This window comes from Hemicordylus capensis, chromosome 5 (genome assembly GCF_027244095.1).
Source record: "Hemicordylus capensis ecotype Gifberg chromosome 5, rHemCap1.1.pri, whole genome shotgun sequence".
NCBI lineage: Eukaryota > Metazoa > Chordata > Lepidosauria > Squamata > Cordylidae > Hemicordylus > Hemicordylus capensis.
This window is the reverse complement of record NC_069661.1, coordinates 181,287,448-181,303,987: the sequence shown is the minus strand read 5'-3', so window position 1 is coordinate 181,303,987 and position 16,540 is coordinate 181,287,448. Positions and strand designations below refer to the sequence as shown.

General features: G+C 42.4%; 1 long non-coding RNA gene across 2 annotated transcripts in view; it reads left to right on the top strand.

The window, feature by feature from the left end:
* Positions 1 to 16,337, top strand: part of LOC128327557 (uncharacterized) — a 42,819-nt gene extending 26,482 nt beyond the window's left edge. Inside the window, exons 4-5 of one of the 2 annotated variants that reach the window (XR_008308672.1) lie at positions 4,534 to 4,611; positions 16,052 to 16,337. This is a non-coding gene — a long non-coding RNA (uncharacterized LOC128327557). Of the gene's footprint in view, positions 1 to 4,533; positions 4,720 to 16,051 lie in introns of those variants that run through there. The other variant, XR_008308671.1, reaches the window with a different exon arrangement.
* The last annotated feature ends 203 nt before the right edge of the window (positions 16,338 to 16,540 follow it).

The window sequence follows — 16,540 nt, the reverse complement described above, 5'->3', positions numbered from 1 at the left end:
CAGCTCATGAAGTAAAGAAATCTTAAATTTTTGTGGATGCTGCAAGTCATATAATGGTACTAGAGAAAGACATGCTGTTCTGGTAGCTCCAGGTCTTAACACTCACATCAATTTCGGAGGATGACTACAACTGAAGGAAGCCCGGGCGGGTGTGCGGCTGGGGGAGTCAGTCATGTGGCTTGCCTCTGGGGGGCCCCCCAAGGCAGTGGGCCCCCAGACAACTTTCTCCCCTTGCCCTATTATAGTTACGCCCCTGCCCCTGCCCACTATACTATCTATCTATATTCCTTTTTTCTACAATCAAGAACATCTTCAACTTACATGCAACCAGTAAGGGTTGCATTCCAACTGACCTTAACCATCACAGACTCCTCCTTCTTATGTGCATATGGAATCTCCACTGCCCAATCACCACAGTGCTTCTGCTCACGAACTCTCGTAAGAGCTGCCACATGGGATTAATCACAGGTACGCCTTAGAAAATTATATAGATAGATTGGTAGATAGTTCTCTTACCTGGGAGTTTTAGAAAGATGAAGCTAGTACTGCCTTGTATTCAGCCTTGTGATCTAGACACAACACATAAAGAAAACAAGACAAACTGAAAATGGGAAATGAGGTATCAAGCTAAACAAAAGTGGATAAGAGAAACTGAATAGTTAGGTAGTATTGATGAGCAAGGCCTATTTTGTATTATAAGTAAGTTTTTGTTTTAATCATTCAGGACACTATAGAAGGAAATAAATAAATAACACAATAAAATCTTACATTAAATTATTTTTACAGAATTGCACTAATGAATCACCTGTGCAGTACAGCACATTGCTTTAAAAAAAATTGTGAGATTTAAGTGCCTCCACTGCAAAAGGAGCAAGCATAGTGTAGTGGTTAAAGTGTTGGACTAGGACCGGGAAGACCTGAGTTTGAATCCCCATTCAATCATGAAACTCACTGGGTGACTCTGGGCCAGTCATGTATCTCTCAGCCTAACCTACCTCATAGGGTTGTTGTGAGGATAAACATAACCATGTATACTGCTCTGAGCTCCTTGGAGGAAAAAGCAGGATATAAATGTTTTTAAGAAAATGTAGCTGATGTCCTGATGAGACTGTCAATGATATGTTGTAACCCCCAATTTCCATCTTGTTCCCTAACACTTTGTTCCAGGAAGATCTATAACAAGTAATGCTTCTCCGGATGAATTGCACAAGCTAAATTGGGACACAAAATGTGAAAATACTTGGGTTCTAGAACTGCAGATAAAAATTCTACTCTCATCCTAAATTCTAATGGAACTTCAGTTAAATTCAGACTTAATGAAAAACTGGAATTAAACTAGTCCGAGGTTGGAACTCCATTACGTCCAAATTCATGCAACTGTGGTTTTGAGCCGAAAGCAACCTGCAGTTTGCCGTGCCCAACTCCAATTTCCAACCACAGTACGGTTTACCACTGAGACCAGAGGTTTAGCCACCAAAGCATTATGTCCAAAGGCAACTGGCACCATAACTATGGTTCCATGAGGTTTTTGAAACTGCAGTCATAGAGATGGTGGTGCAGACACACACACCCCAGAATCTCACCTGCTCCATGCCTGTGGTGCTTTTCACTGGTAGCTTCTCTGAGCACTGCCCCGCCTCTCCTGTCTCTGATGCAGCTATGCAGTTGCATGGCAACAGGAGCACTGCCTCATTGCATCCCAAACTTGTCAGCCTATCAAGTGGCACAGGGGCATTCCCTCTTCCCACTCTGTCCCTTGCTTTCCCCCCCACCACCACCACCGGCAAGCAGGGGGGGGGGGAAGGAGATGGGATGAAGCAAGTGCTTCATTTCCCAAGAATAAAGTGACAATGATGTATCTTCACAAGCACAAACCCTCCAGGTGGCAACATAAGCAGGGCACCCTGTTACAGCACCAGTACGGAAACATTTGCTGGGGTGGGTGGTTCGGGTTTAAAAGGTAGCCACAGCCAGAGATTCTTGGACAACCAATTTTTATCTCTTGCACAAAAGGTTGGGGAAGCTCCTCTCCCTTTGGGGATGTTTGTGCTCCCTAGGCTTACTTATGAGAAGGGCCAGGCAGTGGGAATAGCATTGCCAACAGTGAGAAAGGAGAGTCTTCACATGTGTTGGTGACAAATGCTAGTCCCAAGTAGACCACTTACTCATGAGTGTGTAAGGCCAAGAGAACACCCCCTCACAACTCATGAGAACTGTATGTGGACTGGGATGTCAGGCAGGATCTCTACTAATGCAGGGCAACACAACCCCTTCTCCCACATAGGCCTCTCTCATGAGTGTCAGGCCATGGGGTCTCTTTAATGAACCAGGTTGTTCTATGCAGGAAAGCTGTAGAGAATGCTACCCCAGCAACTGTTCTCCCTGTCTTGGCGACTGCCGCCAAGTGGCTGTCACAGCATCCACCCTGCCAGTCCAACCGCCCATGTGGACATATGCACTCTTGCTAGTGCCCCAAAATGGTGACCCCGCTTTCCTGGGATCACTGGAGAGCAGGGCTTCCCTCTCCTGCAATTCCCTGCAGCGGCAGATCTGCATGTGGCACAACGATGACCCTGTACCTGGGGATTTCTCAAGAGAGTAAAGATCCATCCCCACACCTGGTGTTCCCCCAGTCCGCACTCATGGCTAGGCTCTGACACATGGCGCGTCACAATCTCCTTTGGGTCCATTCAAGGCTTCCCAAGGGACGAGGAGGTTGCAGTGCAAAAGTACTTTTTATTTAATATCTAAAAGTATTTTTAGAATGTGAGCCCTTTGGGGACGGAGCCATCTTATTTGTTTTATTTCTCTTTGTAAACCGCCCTGAGCCATTTTTGGAAGGGCAGTATAGAAATTGAATTAATAATAATAATAATAATAATAATAATATCTTTTTCTAGCAGAAGTGCACCTAGGTAGTTTTGGAGCCTGGACCTAAAGGCTTTTGGGGGCCTCTCTTCCCTGCAAATTAAGCATCATCATGCTCAGCTGGGCAACCACACCACCCAGGACAGACTAAAGAGGCTTGGAGGGGGGAGGCAGGGGCTGTGGAGGGTGAGCCCTTGCTCAGATGAGCCCTTGTAAGAGCTTCATAGATCACAGTGGGACAGACCTCCCACTCCCCGAATCTTTTGTCCTCCCTCATATACATGTTCCCTCCTAGGAAATCACCCCCTTCCCTTCCCTAAGTAACAGGGAAATAGGGTGGCCTGGGTGGGGGAGATCACCCCCCAGAAATTTTGCTTGTGCGGGACAGTTTTATTGCAGGGCTCTTGGGAGGTGGCGATACAATAACTGTCAGAAGAAGAACTAGCTGTCGGCATGGCCTTTAAAGGGATTTAAATATCCTTTCCATGCCAAGGGTGGGCAGACTGTTCCAAAAAGGCACACTTGCACTCTGCATGCGCCCTTCAAGATCATGGCTAATCACAGCCACTATGGAGACATGCTGATGCTTTGCCCACAGTCTGGCTACAGAGTTTGCTGTGATACCGTCTCGGCGGCCAAGAGCAGAGAGGGGCCACCCTGGTCTGAAACAGGAGGTTGTTGGATGAACGACTGTGATATGATTTGTCGTTTAGATTTGTAGAACAGTGGGTTCGTCAACCTTTTTTAATAAATAAATAAATACTCCCCATCTCTGGCAGCTTTTTAAAAAGACATATTTATTCACCCAGGCTTTTAATTAGATTCATAGTTTTAAATTTTTTAATACTGGGTTTAAATGTTCTTAATGTTTTAAATGATTTTAATTGTTAATTGATTTGATGTTTTAAATGATTTTAATAGCAAACCGCCCAGAGATTTAAGTTTTGGGTATTACAGAAATATTTTAAATAGATAAATAAACCTCCAGTTTCATGTTATGTGTGAATTCGGCCTTCCTGTCATAGACTCAAATCTGAGGATGGTAAGTTTTCTGTGCAAGTTCCTCAGAGTCAGCAAATACTTCTCACAACTGTGACTACATTTAACTGGGGTAGCCATGGTGAAAATCCAGTTAATCTTATTACTACTAAAACGTTTGTGAATGTTCGATATCCTGTAACCCTTTCCCCCCTGTGATTTAATAGTGGTTGTCTTTTAAAAAAGGATTTAAAGGCACATTAGAGATCACATACAATAAATGTGTTGTTGACATGAGTTTTGGGCGGTATAGAAATTTGTTAATTAAATTAAACAAGGAAACAAAAGATGAAGAAATCGGCAATTAGGAGCTGCTCTTTCAAGCTCCAGATGTTTTGTTGTTGTTAACTACTGGTAACTTTGAAAGCCAATGCCTCATAGGAAGAATGTTAGGATTTATTTCATATTCTGAGATTCAGAATGTGTGTTTACACATATTGGGGTCACTAATTTATTTGCAGTCATTTCCCCATGTCTTTCAGACTCCACTTAAAATTTCTTACAAGGAAATCAGTCAGTACAAATTAAAAAACTGAGAAAGTGTGCCATAGCCATTAAAGTTCGTTGTCATAGTGTTTGCAATTTACTTGCCTTAACAAAAACAAATAGTTTTCTTGTTTTATTTAGTTGACCTGACTTAATCAAGGGTAGAGAAGAAGGAGCTGGAATGATATTCAGAAGCCAATGATATTCAGAAGCCAAGAGGTACTGCTGATTTCCTGCATATACATTATTGTGCAATAATGGTAAAAACTTGCTTGATAGAAAATGACCCTGTCTGAAGCCTAATTAAAAACAATCCTCCTGCTTAACATTCTCTTTTCTGTCTGAAAGGATCCTTTGTCAAATAACTCTTAATTGTTTACTGCAATTTCACCAGCAAAGGTGACAAGATTTGCCAGATTCCACCAGCCTCTACAGCCTTGGTGGCTGGACCCTCCCTACCCAAGTTGCCCATGAGTCATAGCCCCTTTTGCTCTGTCCCTCAAACAGCTTGGTCAGTGAGGGTTTGACCTGAAAGGGAAGACTCTGATCCTGTTCTTACAAGCAGCCAAGCCCAGGCTTAAGCAGCTATGGATCCCGGCAGTGCCTTGGCAGTAAACCCAGTGCCAAAGCCTGGGTTAAGAGTGCAAAAGTGCATATATTCTATTCTGGGGGAAATATGTTATAACGTTCCCCCCTTCTAATGTGATCTATACACTTTTCAGATTTTTTTCCCCTTTGGGTTGAACATGCAGACAGTTAAATATGTCTGGAGCGGTCTTTTACATTGCTATTTTTCTTGATAAACAAAAAATAAGGAATGTACTACAGGGATCCCCTCAAGGAATCCCTATCCAGCCCCTCCACAACCTTGGAGCCAGAGGTCCCTCTGGAACCCCTAGGTCCTCCACAGGCCAAAAGAAAGATGCAGGTGATATGAGAGTGACCACCATGTCCCCAGGACCAGTGCCACTGCTGAGCTCAAACCGAGCTACAGCAGCAGTGCGGGAGTGCACAGATTGCAGCCCATTGCCACATGCCAGAAAGGTCTCCTCATGAGGAAGACAGGCCTCCTTCTGAAGAGAAGACAGAAGATTGCAGCCCATTGCCTCATGCCAGGAAGGTCTCATGAGGAAGACAGGTCTCCTTGAGAGAAGAAGACAGAACCTCCTGCATTAGATGTAGCTTTGGAGGAAGGCTCAGTAGGTGGGTGGAGATCTGGTTCCTATTTAAGCCCTGCAGCTCCAGCTAACAGTTGCTGGTACAGCAACTCCCATAGCTATGTGTTCCAACTCCTGCTTAACCTTCCTAGATACCTTGAACATGGGAGATCTCAACCCAGCTTCCCTGGATAACTTGACCCAGCCTGAGGCACAGACCTTGATCCAGCCTGCCTCAACCCTTCCTGCTGCACTGCCTTGCCCTCTAGTGGTCCAATCCATAGGTTACTGCCAGCTCCACTGCCTAGCCTAGTGGAAAGGAAACAAGACAAGACCAGAAGCAGCAGTGACAGATGCAATCGTTGTAGAGACCTGCTCTCTTTTCTTGTACAAATAAGGAACATTTTCAAATGACAGATATCAGTGTCAGTGTTATGCAGTCCCTGCTTTACTATAAAAACAAATATCTCCTTTCTTCCTCACTTGGCTTGCCGGCGAATAAGTTGGCCCAGACAGCTTCAGGCTGCTTTTCAAGAATTGCTGAGATGTCCACCAAACACTGAGGAAATATAACAATATAACAACTTTCACTGTATCTTAAGGCAATTATCTTTTTTTAAAAAATTCACCTTTGTTTTATTATGGAAAAGGAGACATATTGGTTGTCAAATCTTTTTTTGTTGTTGTTAAACAGTGGAAGGGAGGCTTTCACAACATTAACAATAATAGTTTCTGGGTCTTCAGTTGCCCTGCTTGCATGAATAAAATTCTCCCCACTTTTTATCTGAAAGCATAATGTGTTTATTATTCTAAAAGTAGTCACTGGATTACTGCTGTTAATTAATCTGAGAAGAAAACCTAATTAGACCAACATTAACTGTACACTTGGCAACAACAACACCGCCCCCCCCTCCGAGTTCAGTGGGATTGATCACCTAATAAGTGTGCTTAGAATTAGAAGAATTCGACAAGTATTTATATACCATTTTCCAACAAAAGTTCCCAAAGCAGTTTACTTAGATATAAATGTAATTAATTAAATAAAATTAAATGGCTCCCTGTCCCCATAGGGCTCACAATCTAAAAAAGAAATATAAGCTAGACTCCAGCAACAGCCACTAGAGGGATGCTGTGCTGGGGATGGATAGGGCCAGTTGTTCTCCCCCTTCTAAATAAAGAGAATCACCACTTGCTCAGTTAGCAGGGGTTAGGTTAGGGTTGGGGTTAACCTCTTTGCTCAGTTTAGGTTAGTGCAGGGAGTTTCACAAGATTCTGTAATGCATGGGAGGGGTTTCTCAGACCAGTTGGGAAAGTCTCGTATTTTCATCAGTCAACATGAATGTTTGGATTTTAAAAACCATGTTCAAGTTGAAGAGAAGAATTGAGGCTCTTACAAATTCTCCTGTTGGCATGGATACTGCAAGCTGGGGTTTTCAGACAAGTTCCCAGATGTTGTTCGACTATCGTTCCCATAATCCCCAGCCACACTGGTTGAAGACCTTTGTGGCTGGGGATTATGGGGGCTGTAGTCCAACACCACCTGGGGACCAAAGCTGCGAATCCCTGCTTTAAGCTGAGGCTTATCTTAGCTTCCAAAACTATTGATGAAACTCTGCTCAGCTATTGTGATTTTCCCTTTTAAAATTCTCATGGGTAGAGAGTAAACGTATGACATTAAACTCTGATCACCATGCCAACAACATTTTTGTTATTAGCCTACTTTCCTTAAGGAAAGTAAGTGTATGAGATCACCCGGCTGTGTGTGTCTGTCTGTCTGTCTTTCGGACCGGCTGGCCATGTGCCCCCCACCCCACAATCAACTTCTCAATGCCTGGATCCATATGAACCAAATTGGGTACAATTGTAGGGACATATTGGCAAACCTTATTCATTCTTAGTGCTCACACAGTTGCTATTTTTTCCAAAAGAACTATTCTTTTGAATTGAACTATTTTAAAGTAAAGTTTTCTTGTTTTAAAGTTAAAAATGTGTAGCTTCTGTCTGTTTCCCCACCCCGCACTTAGAAGCTTTCCCACACTACCTAACCTTGAATGAGACAGAGGTCTGGAAGTCTGTTTTAGAAAACACAGCCAGAAAAAATACAAAAGTCTTCTTGGTGGTGGTGGTGAAGCTTAAGAACATGGGGCTGGTTGGGACCAGGCCGTGACATGTGGTGGCAGTACAGTGGGATCCATGACAAGGTGTGATGAGTGATGGCTAAGAAGGAAGCATTTGAATGCATGCTGTCTCTGTCACTCTGGCCCATTTTTCATGTTGGTATGAAATCTCTTAGAATCTTGCAACTTAGAGGAGCATCAGGATCTATTAAAACAGACCTTTGAGAACCTTCTCTAAGGCAATGGGTCTGTTTGATTTCCTAGGGCAGTGGATCCCAATCTGGGAGCCACCAGGTGTGGCTGAACTACAACTCCCATCATCCCCAGCTACCATAAATTGTAACGGGGGTGATAGGAGTTGTAGTACAGCAATATCTGCAAGTTCCCAGATTGGGAATCACTGTTCCAGGGCATTCTGGCTTGCGCTCTCTCTCTCTCTCTCTCTCTCTAGCAATGGGATTTTTAAAAAGTAGGCCCAATAAAAGAAGATCTGTCCCTACTTCCAGAATACCAAGCATATAGCTCAGTACCATTAAAAACACTTCCTACCTATTATTTTTTCTTAAGTTTTTTATTTGTCCTTCATTGGTAAGCATCCTTAGATAGGATTTAAGTGACTCTACTGTATAAATCTTCCCAAGCTCTCATTTTAATAACAGAATATTCTCGGTTTTGGTTATTTTAATTATTATTTCCTGCAAGAGATATTCAAAGTGACTGCTTTTCTGGTAGCCTTGTTTATCACTGAAGCTTTGTGTAGTATTACCTTCCCCTTTCTTTTCTTTTTTAATATAAGTGATAATTACACCCCTTGGGTACACCTTGCCTGCTGCGACCTGAAATACACTGCAAGTTGTTTGCTGTGAGAAGAGATCTGAAATGAGGGTATGTGTTTAAAATCACAGGCTCAGACTTAAATATGAATACAGTTCCATTTAAAAATCGCCTAAAAGTGGTGGAATAAAGAATGCTTGGTCTTAATATACATTGCGTCCTGCTGGCATATTAGCGAAAAAGACAGTCATCCTAAGAGATAGTATACTTACGTATGTATCCTGCCTTTCTGCCAAGGAGCTCAGAGTGTAGTTCATGGTTTCCCTCCCCCAATTTTAGCTTCACAACAACCCTGGAAAATAGATTGGAGTATGAGATAGTGACTTGTCCAGTATTGTCAAGTAAGTTTCATGATTAACTGAAATTTTTAATCTGGTTCCATATGACCTTAGATGGCAACCTGTTTTTCCAGGAGGCAACTTTAATGAAGGTAAGGGGAAACAGGTCGTCATACACCTCCTCACCATCCTCCGAAGTGGTCCTGCATACACTGGCTGACAGATGAATTAAATTAAACACTGATGCTATGGAAGAAGCACCAGTGTTTCTGAAGAATTCAACTAACTACCCTCAATTGCTCATGCAATGGGATGAGGGGCAAATTTCAACATCTAATAATAACAACAACAACAATAATAACAACAACAACATTGACAATAAAATTCTGGCATCCCAGGTCCTTGGGAAGGACTCGATGTCTGGATAAAACAAACCAGTCAATAACACCTGTCTGACTGTGTAAACAAGAAATAATAATATACTTCATTTGTTAGCTGCCCCATAACAAACTGCTCTATAGGCAGCTCCAGGGGCAAAGCCACTATTGGGCAAATGGGTTCAAAGAACTCGGGCCACCACCAATCAGGAGCCGTGCTTCATGGCCCTGACAGACCCCTGTTTGTCAGATGCGGGGGTGTGGTTTTGCTCCCAAACAGGGCTGCACAGCCCCATTCGGGAGCAAAATTGGCCAGCGCTGCATATGCAGCATGATTGGAGCAACTCTCCCTGCCTTTTAAAGGCAGGGACAGCCTCTCCTGGCCACACTGCAAATGCAGCGCTGGCCAATTTTGCTCCTGAATGGGGCCGCATGGCCCCGTTTGGGAGCGAAGCCATGCCCTGTGTCTGACGTATGATGCAGGGGGCGTGGCTGAACACACCCTGTGTCATACGTCAGACACAGGGGGCAGCTCTGGGGGGTAGGCTGTGGCGGCAGCAGAACACAGGCCACTGCTTGGCTCCCTCTGTGCCTGGGCAGCTCACAATACAACATTTTTTAAAAAATCCAATAAAAACACAACAAACCACAAAACAAAAAATACAAAATACAATACAAAACATTTTTAACCTTTTTTAAAAAATCGATTTTTAAAGAATGAACAGATAGGACTTCTCCTGGTGTCTAAGAGAACAAAGTGACAGCACCAGGCTTATTCCATAAATGGGGTGCCTTGAAAAGGCCCTCTCTCTAGTAGCCACCCACCTCACCTCATTTGGCAGGCTTACTTAGAGCAGGGCCTCCAAAGAAGATTTTAAGGTCTGAGTTGGGACATATGGGGCAAGGTGCTCTCTCAGGTAACCTGATCCCGCCCTGAGACCTTGGGTTGGGGTGGTATAAAAATGTGCTAAATAAATACAATAAAATAAATTTAGGGCTTTAAAGATTAGAGTCAGAACTTTGAATTGGGCCCAGAAATGGACTGGGAACCAGTACAGCTGACAAAGCATTGGCATGATATGATCAAAACACCCAGCCCCATTTAATGATCTTGCAGACCTTTTTTGTACCAACTGCAGTTTCCAGACCATTTCCAAAGGCAGCCCCGTGTACAATGCATTGCAGTAATCTAAGAGAAAGGTTACCAGAGCATGGGTAACTGTAGACAAGCTATCTCCAGGTAATGTTGCAGGTGGCATATCAGCTGAAGCTGATAAAAGGTGCTTCGAGCTGCAGAGGCCACTTGAGTCTCTAGTAACAGTGCTGGATCAATTAGCATCCCCAGACTGTGGATCTGGTCCTTCAGGGGGAGTGTTGCCCCATCTAGAACAGGCTGAACATCATTCACCCAGACAGAAGAACCACCGACCAACACGACTTCTGTCTTATCTGGCTTGAATCTCAACTTGTTCACTGTATCGAAGAACTGATTCAGGACAGTCACTGCCTCACCTCCATAGGGAAAAAGAGATCTACAACTGAGTGTCATCTGCTCCCTTTCCCATATAATGATTGATTGTCTTTACATTCTAAGAAATTGGGATAACTCCATATATGCCATTCTGCTTTCCTGTTTGAAATGAAATTTGTGGCTTTTCTTTCTGTAGTGTATAGACACACACTATACACTGTATATGCACTGTATATATAGACACACACACTATAGTTGCATATAGCAATAGCACTTACATTTATATACCGCTTTATAGCCGGAGCTCTCTAAGCGGTTTAAAATGATTTAGCATATTGCCCCCAACATTCTGGGTACTCATTTTACCGACCTCGGAAGGATGGAAGGCTGAGTCAACCTTGAGCCCCTGGTCAGGATCGAACTTGTAACCTTCTGGTTACAGGGCGGCAGTTTCACCACTGCGCCACCAGGGGCTCTCAAAGATCATATGATCTTTGCTTAAATGAAATGTAGTTAATAGAAGAGATCAAACTGGATTGCTTGCTGCTATGATAGGTGTAAAAAGAGCTATTTGAATCTGCTTCTGAGTTTACATGCTTAGGATTAGAGGGCATGTGGCTAAAAGTCAAAATAAAGTCAACACTATAGCGGAATAAAGTCTTTCTCTCAGAGCAAGCTCAGTGAAGGAAAGAAATGCTGAATCATCCCTGCTGAGCTACCTGGCTAGGCTTCTCCTAAAAAGATTCTGTATTATTGGTAGGTTCAAAATGCTGCTGCCACCACCCCTTGTGTCTGCAGAAATTCTCTGGGCTTGGGGTGAGATAACCCAGAAAAAAGCCTATCTTAATTTGGCTCTTGGACAAGTACAAAAATCTTCCACTTGCAAGCCTACACGTGATGAGCAAACTGCTCATAGCTGCTGAATGTTTGAGGATGTGTTTACACCAGATAAATCCCCCTTCGCCCCCACCCCCTTTTCCTGAGCTAAAAACCAACTCGGAAGGGATTTTAAAGAGAAAAGAACTAAAAAAACGCAGTTTTATTCAATTACTACAGACTGCTTCCATCTGAGGCTTTCTCAGCTCTTAGGTACAGGTAAGAATTCTGGGCTTAGAATGTAAAAATGTCCACCCTCCACACAAACACCAGTGAAGCATTAGTCTGGAACTTTTCAGAAGCAATGGTGCTATACCGGTGCTTCTCCTGTAGCACTGATGCTTCATTAGTCTGGATGTCAGCCACTGTCCCATTGCTGCTCCCTTCATCCTCAGCTTCTGCTTTAGGTTGGCAACTGACAGCAGGTGGAATCCCTAAGGGGAGTGAATCTGACCCAGGACCATTGGTTGCTGATCCCAACCTACCGTTCAAGATTAAGATTTATGATGTAGATCTTGATTCTGCTAATGTGCAAGGGGCTTATGAGTACTTGCTAACAAAGGTGTAATTTGAGTTGGTTCGAGGGATTAATAGAGCCCTATTCATGTGTTATGCTGAACACTTGTCCAAGCAGCGTACAGTGTACACAGGTACAGATCTGTCAGCAAGTAGTTATTCATATGTTATATTGAACACAGGTACAACATTTGTACCACGCATTTGAAGGTCCTGTACCCAAGTTTGCTTTGTAAATGAATGCAGGTATAGTCATTCACACGGAAACTTGTATGAGTATATAACTGTACAACACAATGTCATCCTTTCATCCTGGATTGACCATGTTATCTTGTGTGAAGTAGAAGTGTTATGATCCTATGGACATACTGTGTAACTTGAGCACCTGTGGGCAAGTGGAATGTACAATCAGACTTGGAGTAACCCACAGTTACATCTTCTTCAGATAAAATCTGAAGAAAAATATAAGGGGGGCAAATCCTTCCAAACTGCTCAATGGAATGGAATGTTTGTAGATTTAGAGGACAACCAGGTGGGCTGATGAAATTAAGTGGCAAGCAGGAGGGCTCACTTGAAAAAGAAAAGTGGACATTTCTCAGCTTGAAGAATATTTCTTCAAAGCTGCCTCCACCTTCTGTGCAGAAAGAATAGGGGCATTGGAGCCAATAACACATTGTCACATTGATATAACTAAGTCCTTTGGAAGAGAATTCATATGAATCCACTTGAAGGATGCAAACCAATTTGTGTGCCTAGAGTGCTTTCATGCACATATGGCTATACTAATTTTTCCCATTTGGTTGCCATTGCATGTGATCAGATCCTAGGCTGAATACTGCACTGAAGGGTTGTCAGACAACAGCATTGGCCTTTTTTCCTCCTTTTTTGGGGGGGGGGAGCATGGGAGGGTCTATTATGGTGATATGGATGAAAGATCCTCAAAAGCCAGGGAGCACAAGCAGAAGCTCACACTTTCAGAACCCTTTTCCCCCACCCAAATCCCCCCCCCCAAAAAAATACTTAGTGCTGGACAACATCCATATGTTAATTCTTAGTCTTCGGTTTAAACTATTGAGTGTCCCCATTTCTCTGCCTTGTAGTACTTCAATGAAACTACTTCTGAAGTATTTAAAATGTTGGATATTTGTAATTTACATACTTTTAATTGCAGAAATAATCCAGGGTGGAACTTCAAAAGCGTGTCTGTGTCCAATGATTAACCTGCATGGCTGATGTTTACAAGTTGGCAAGCTCTCTGCTAACTGTAGGTGTCAGATATGATTAAGTTGTTTGTATTATTTTGAACATATATGCCAATAAGATGTCAACACAACTTGAATATGCAAAGGCAACTTTTGTATAATTTGGTAGTTCATCTGCTAACTGAGCATCCCCAGCTAACTGAGCAAAGAGGCACCTTTTATAAATGGTGATTCTCTTTATTTAGCAGGGGGCGAGCAATTGGCCGTATCCATCCCCAGCACAGCATCCCTCTAGTGGCTGTTGCTGGTGTCTATCTTATGTTTCCTTTTTAGATTGTGAGCCCTTTGGGGACTGGGAAATATTTTATTTATTTTTTATATGTAAACCACTTTGGGAACTTTTGTTGAAAAGCAGTGTATAAATATTTGTCGTATTCATATTATTGTGAGCTCAAGTAAATACTAGAGATATAGGACAGCTGTCTTTCTGTAGCTAACCTGTGGTCTTAATTTACTGCTGTTGCAAAGCTTTATTTTAGTGGCGCTTGTATGCTTAATAAATTGTACCCAATGACTTTGTTATGTCCACAGTGAGCAGGTGTCATCTGGCAGACATGAATCATTGGCTGCTTTGCAGCTGGGTGGAAGAGGTCACATGGGTACTGTTCTTTCTATTCTCCTCCTGGCTCCTTGCATACCTTTGTGGGCAGAATCCTTTCAGTTTTGTTTGAGAAGCTGTGGTGGAAGAAGACAGTTCTGAGAAGGAATAGTCAAGGACTTTTCAATATTGCTATATCTTGGCCTATCTCCATTTCAGGGTATATGAAATGTTTGTGTAGCAGTCTTACTGTGTGAGTGGGGATGAGGGTCAAGGATGGTGGTTCTACTACTTTTGCCCTTTGCTTTCAAATGATGGGGATATGTGCACTGTGTAACTGGAGAGGTGTGCAAAGAAAATTTAATTTAAAAACAGCCAATAAGCCAGTAAAATGATCTGGAGAACGAAGATGCCTTTCTGGTTTTCACCCCGTTTTTTGTTGTATTCAAATAATGTAATCTTCCCACAGTGTCCATGCCATTTCATGACTTTTAAAGAGACTGAATGGTGGCTCTTCTTCTTTCTTGAATTGTACTTCAAGGGAACATTCAATTTATAAGTAACGAAGCAATAATAATAATAATAATAATAATAATAATAATAATAATAATAATAAATTAAATAAATAAATAAATAAATTAAATTAAAAAAATAGCAACCGCCACCCAATCTTGTGAAAAGTCATGAAATGGCATGGAGGTGGTAGGAAAAGTTGTTCCATTGGTACTGTCCATTGGAAAACCACTAGATTCCTTGTAACAAATTGGTCTTAATTTTATTGTGCAAAAGAATTGGGAACTGAAGGCTGAACTAGATGTTACAGGGGCAATCTCATTTGTCCACCCCATGGAAGTATGGATGGATGGGGTGGAAGTAGAAACATAACTAGAACACTGAGCATAACCAGCTAAACCAAATTAAATACTTGGTGAAAGAAAAAAGTAGTTGATGATCTGTGGAACACTGGTAGAGAGTGACTTAGAAAAATTTGTTTTTTTAGTCTACTTTCCAGTAGGCTTATGAGATCACCCGGCATTCTGTGTGTGTGTCCCTCCTGCCCCATCAACTTTGCAACGCCTGGACCAATATGAACTAAATTGGGGACAGTTGTAGGGACACCTCAACTGTGTAGTTTGTGATGATGTCATCCACTCCAATTCAAGATAGTGTCCGTGTGAACATCTGAGGCGCAAGCGGGCTAATTTGTGGACTGTCTAACTGACTTAAACTGAATTACGTACAGTGGCAGTGAGTGACACACAAGGACACCTCAATGGCATAATTTGTGATGGTGTCATCCACCCCGATCCAAGATGGCGGCCACATAAACCTTTGAGGTTCAAGTGGTCTAACTTGTGAACCACTTAATCAATTTGAACCAAATTTGCTACAGCAGCAGGGACACATAGGGATGCCCAAATGGCATGATGTGTGATGATGTCATCTATTCAAAGTCAAGATGGCAGCCACAAGACCATCTGAGGCACAAGTGGGCTAATTTGTGGACTTCCTAACCAATTTAAACCAAATTACATACAGTGGCAGTGAGTGGCACATAGGGACACCTCAATGGTGTGGTTTGTGATGTCATCCACCCTGATCCAAGATGGTGGCTATGTAAACTTTTGTGAACCACTTAACCAATTTGAACCAAATTTGCTACAGCTGTAGTGACACATAAGGATGCCCAAATGGCATGGTGTGTGATGATGTCATCCATTCCAATTCAGGATGGCAGCCATGTGAACATCTGAGGAGCAAGCGGGCTACTTTGTGGACTGCCTAAACGATTCAAACCAAATTTGAACCAAAATTGCTACAGCTCAAGAGACACATAGGGACACCTCAATGACGTAGAATGTGACAATGTCATCCAACCCAATTCAAGATGGCAAACATGTAAACTTTTGAGTCACAAGTACAGAGGAAAACCTGCATAGAAGTGATTGTATGGAAGCAAGTTAGAAGGAAAAGCTACCCATGTTTTCCTCCTACCTTGCTTCCACACAACTGAAAATTGGAGGCACACACAGCTCCCAAACCTGGGTGGAACACAATTTTTGATTGTGTGAATGACCTTACCATATCACAATAAAAAAAAAATCAGTCCCGGTCGGAGACTAAAACAGATCAGCATCAGCTACTTAGACTGTTGTCAAGCTGTCAGAACCAGAACAAGGTATTCTGGGGAAACTGCCTATTTGTTCACTCCTTCCTGAATATCTCTCCACAGCTTCTGAAATCTGAAGAGTGTGGCTCAAATCACTGATCAAGTCCGATGATGCAGAGCTATGGGGGTTTCTCAAAAGACAGTGGCAATGTGTTCCTGAGATATGTGTGGCTTGTGCTAGTGGTGGAAAGGCTAAGACTGTGAAGAGGGACACTGGAGTAACTGGAGATGAGTTCTCTTGCTGATTTGCCCTTTGGAGTAAGTGTGTCCCTGGCTCTCTGATCTTTCTTACTTACTTACTCTCGTGTGTGTGTGTGTGTGTGTGTGTACACACACACACACACACACGGTTTGTAATTGAAATATATGGTTTTAATTGTAATTTTAATCTGCTTTTAATTGGTTTTGGATTTTAATTGTTTTTGTTTTTAATGTAAACCACCCTTCTTTGGAAGGATGGTATATAAATAAAATGAAATAAATAAAATAAATTTATCTATTTTATTGATTTGATCTGATTTTTCTCTATAATTTTTTCTTTTTATAATTTTT